At 34.5% G+C, this 4,740-nt stretch overlaps 1 long non-coding RNA gene across 1 annotated transcript; it reads right to left on the bottom strand.

Moving 5' to 3' along the window:
• Positions 1–70: 70 nt before the first annotated feature.
• LOC109532713 lies at positions 71–3,135 on the bottom strand. The gene is made up of 2 exons (XR_002171435.2): positions 2,628–3,135; positions 71–749 (listed from the first exon to the last, which is right to left on the bottom strand). It is a non-coding gene; the product is annotated as an uncharacterized LOC109532713 (long non-coding RNA).
• Positions 3,136–4,740: the final 1,605 nt, after the last annotated feature.

Genomic DNA, 4,740 nt, shown 5'->3' with positions numbered 1-4,740 from the left:
GTTATTTTAGTGAAACTGATGATGGTGGAAAACACCGAAACGTTTTTTTAATTGATAAATAGACAATAAATGACTGAAGAACCCAGGATTTGATTTTAATTCTAATTACAAAGTCACAGCTAGATCTATACAATCTGGAATTTGCAGATTATCCAAGATGGTTTAGATGTGCAAAATAAAATTGTTAAAAAAACTCGGCACACTACTGGCGAATTGAATGCGAATGTCAAACTGGATACGAAGAAGGCATAGCTGAAAGTTTCTGATATTATTCTATTTATAGATTTGTTACTTAGAACGATGTAAAAATATAACATTTCGGATACTCAGCTCACCGCTTAAACAAAACGTCTCCTCGCGAGACACCGAGTAAACCTTATATGTGAGGCAATAACGTACAGGAATTGCGGATTGGGCAAAGATAACGGAATGCACAATCTTGAAGTAAGAGGTGCTGAGGTACCATTCTACTTTAAAAGCACTAAATTAAATAGAAATATCTCCAACGGATGGTTGGATCGTGTGATCATGCTGTGGTGAGACATAACAATTCCCCCAATGGTAATGAAAAAACAGCAGAAAACATATTTTTATTAGCTACATTGTTGAAAAAAGACGATACGAAATGAGATCTCACGTATAAGATACTCAAATAAGCGATTATTTGAAAGTCATTTTTCTTTCATATTCAAGTCACATATTTGAGATGGTAATTACTTCTCGATATGCCGCGAACGCTCTGCCGCTACCTGAAACAAATAAATAACTCGTAAGAAATTAAATATGAATAAGAAAAATAATATAGTGCTCTTCAATGTTACGACCCTTGTTCTTACTTTGGCTATTTATAAATACGCAACATTGCCAGAGCAAACTACTGTAGCGAGCAAGCAAAATCAACAATATTTCCAAATTGGTGCTAGAACGGATTTACGGCGCACTATGGGTCCAAATAAAAAAGTTTGGGTCCAAATAAAATAGCTCCTCTTAGAAATGACTTAAAGGGCTGATTTTTTTCCTAAATGTTGGCAGGCTAACACAAATTAATCTAAAATTATTAGGTCAACTTTTTTATCTACATTTTAACATTAATTGTTCCTGTTCCGTATTTAAAGTTATACCGAGTTGAATAAAGTTGGAATTTGAAGAAAGAGTTTGATAGCCGGCCATCCACGGTACAATATCCGATACCTAAGTCTAACCGTTTATGATACATTTCAAATTTTATGTAAAAAACGACAGATGCAGCCACTCGAATAATTATTTGTATTTTCTATAAGGGAATAAATATGTTCTACTTATTTTGAGTCGCATTTCTTGTTCAGAAGGACTTGCGTTAGTGGAATTTCGACAAAATTTTAATAACTACTAATACAAAGTGTTACAAAAATAAGTTTCAAAAAGGCGTTGAAAAAAACCGATCAAAATCAATTTTTTTCAAGTGGAAACACCTATTTTTTTAAATTTTATCTTATTTAGTATTAGAAATAAGGGTCAGTTTGTGTTAAGTTGTCTATTCCGAACGGGCTTAGATTTCGAAATATTATCAATTTAATGCTTTTAAATGGATCTTTTCTCGCATTTTATTGCAAATACCGTTACTCTTAGCTGTCATTACGAAAGCCATTTTCAATACAATCAAATGTCAAAGGAATGATTGCAGCTGTCAGTTACCCTTAACGTTGTGCTGTTTAGATTATAAATTTTTTTTTAGTTTAGATATAGATTATAGAGCTAATTATAGAAAATTTCAATAACTTTGAATACGTCTATATTTTAATTTTTCTAATTCGTCTCATTTTTAATAACAGTGCATATTCAATTTATAAGGGCAACCAGAAAAATTAGACAGCCCTATACTTTAACTATAAACTAGTTTGTGTTATTGATATAATAATTAATAATAAATAAACGGGTCTTGATATAACTGTATCGCATTCTCAATAATACGATAATAAATAAGTTTAAATCATCATCGTTTGTGTAATTTAAGCGTCCGGGCATGATTCTTAATTGTTTTCAAAACGTAACTGATGCTGTAAGCGTTTCTTTTGACTGTTGACTCTGTTAAGAATGGCCACTTTTGTCATGGCAACTAAGAGTGACAGGATTTAAAACAAGACGCGGCATAATTCTGAAAACATTAGATTGACAATATTTCGGAAACCAAACACTTTTGGAATACACAACTTGACACAAACTAACCCTTATTTTCATCTAAAGATTGACCTTTCATGCTGGGTAGTCAAGGGAACAATTTCTATTATCTTAAAAAGTTTGGTGCAGTTTGAGAACACTGCTCGAAATTTAGCTTCACAATTGAAATGTATTTCTTGAAAATTTGTGTTTTTAAGCATAATTTATGGATCGTCCAGGAATTTGTCTCGATGAATTCAAGCCTGGCTTAGGAATTCTGGGACACAAAGAACGCCGGCACCGTCCAAACTATAAAAACAGTAAGAATTACCACCATTATCCGGACAGATTTACTGAGGCGAAATCTATACCATTCGGTATAAAAAGACTTCACGTATAAGCATATTTATGGAACATGAACCGGGAATGAAAACCGGCCTGAAACTTTAAACAACTGTTTTGGGGCATCAATGGACATTACTGTGACTTACCCATCGTCAACGACGAACAAGTGCTTCTTTACTTCTCATTGTAACACTTCAGGTCAACAAGTACAACAAAGTGCAAATAATATGGCGATTAAAAAGAACCTTACTAATTCACGCCGACTTGCTCAGCACCGCCATGTTGAATAACGCAAACGGAGCGTGAAGGTAGCTGCAACTTCCATAGAACAAGGCTTATATAGAAACGACTTTTACTCTTGTAAAAAGTGTGTCGATAAAGTGGCGCGCCCTGGTGGCTGAGAATTAAAGAATTTAAACAAACCTGCATTATGAACCCACTACACTTGCTTATTTTTAATTCTGTTGCAAAGGGTAGCTGATAATAGAGACAAATGACACAACTACACAAAATTACATATAAATATATATATTACTTGTTGTTTATTGTTTATATAAATACTTTTTACAGAAAAAAAAATCTTTGGAGCATTTTTAGGAATAACTTTAAGAAGTTTCTGTTTAAATATTGTAACGGAAAAGGCCTGGGATACTTACGTTTGGAATGGGGAATCGAAATTCATGGCATTTCAGTAAATGGGAGCCCCATTTGGGCCCTATTTACTGTCAAATATGACACTGACAAGCGGTTAATTTAGAAGTTAGTTTGTTCCTGTTCCGTAGTTAAAGTTATACCGAGTGGAATAAAAGTTGGAAGCAGAAGAAAGAGTTAGATACTCGGCTATTCACGGTACAAAATTAATCTGTAATTCTACATAACACAGAGGTATTAAGTGCCGGTTTCAGTTGTGAGCAACCCGATGCTATGCACTAGCTCTAATGAGAAAAATATCCGGTTTTCCATTTATCTATTTCTGGATGAAAATGCCTCCAGAATAGTAAGCTAAAGTGATTCCGACTTACCCAACAAAATATTCACAAATTACGTATTAGAGAACATGGGGAAACATATCACAATCCAGTATGTGCAGGAAGCCAGGAAATCATACAACTTATCACAGATTATATCGTCAGAAATAAATAAAATCGGCATAGGCCGTTTCCTTTGGACTATAGCGAATAATCAACATTGACCAACATCTTGTTCATGACACACCCACAAACAACAATGGGGAAGATTTATTTGACATTTGACTTGCGTTATCGCATTCATCCACATAATATTTTACTACAGTGGGCTATTTCATGATTTAATCTGCAGCTCTTTATCGTCTGTAGCGCCTCTGGCGACTATGAAATCAGTTTTTCTCGGTTAGGTTTTTGAGTGAGTGCCCAGGGCATGGCAACTTCCTACGCGAGGCTAATGGCGAGTCCAAAAACCAGTGAGACCTCTGGTGTCCAAATATTGAACCTAGAAAGTAAGTACTCTCCTAGTGAAAGCAAGTGTATTGCATTGTAACTGATTTGAGATTTTGTCTGTGTTTTAAGAAAAGTTCTGTAAGAGTGGAAGTTGAAAGGTGTTATAGTTGTGGTGTTAATCTTGATTACATTATGGCATCTGTCTCTGATGAACCCACAGCCAAAAGTACGAAACTTCGGCGTTACAAGCATAATACAAATTGTTCGGTCTATGGTTGCCAATCCAAAAAAGGAACTGATAGAAACCTACTTTTCCATGTTTTCCCTGCCAGAAATAGTGGAGTTACAGTAAAAATTATAAATAGCTTTGGATTGGAGGAAATTATTGACAAAAGAAAAACATGGGAGCAGAAATTATTGATGGGGAAACCGGTGACCAAGACCATGCGTGTGTGTTCGGAACACTTTGCAGTAGAAGACTATTGAAGAATTGACCCCTAAGTTAAATATTGAGGAATTGACAGTACGTGAGCATGAATCCGTACAAGGGTTATTAGTAGAGGGTGGAAAATATGCAAAGTGCATATCTATGCATTTTTTGCATATTTTATCCAATTTCATGAAAAATTGCATATATCTAAAAAATATGTATATTTGTGCATGTTTGAAGATTTTTCTTTTCATCTTAATGAAATATTATCGAAATTCCATAGGCGGGTGTAAAGTAGGCACTAAATTTGTAAGTATACCTGCCTTTTATTGCATATCATTTATTCACTACCCTGGAATGTCTCGAGTTGAAAAGTCCTAAAACGTCTCAAATCGGCCAAATATTACGTTT

This window comes from Dendroctonus ponderosae, unplaced genomic scaffold (genome assembly GCF_020466585.1).
Source record: "Dendroctonus ponderosae isolate FM_Combo_2020 unplaced genomic scaffold, Dpon_F_20191213v2 Dpon_F_20191213_10, whole genome shotgun sequence".
Lineage (NCBI taxonomy): Eukaryota > Metazoa > Arthropoda > Insecta > Coleoptera > Curculionidae > Dendroctonus > Dendroctonus ponderosae.
The sequence above is the reverse complement of the archived record's forward strand: the minus strand, read 5'-3'. Positions and strand labels throughout refer to the sequence as shown.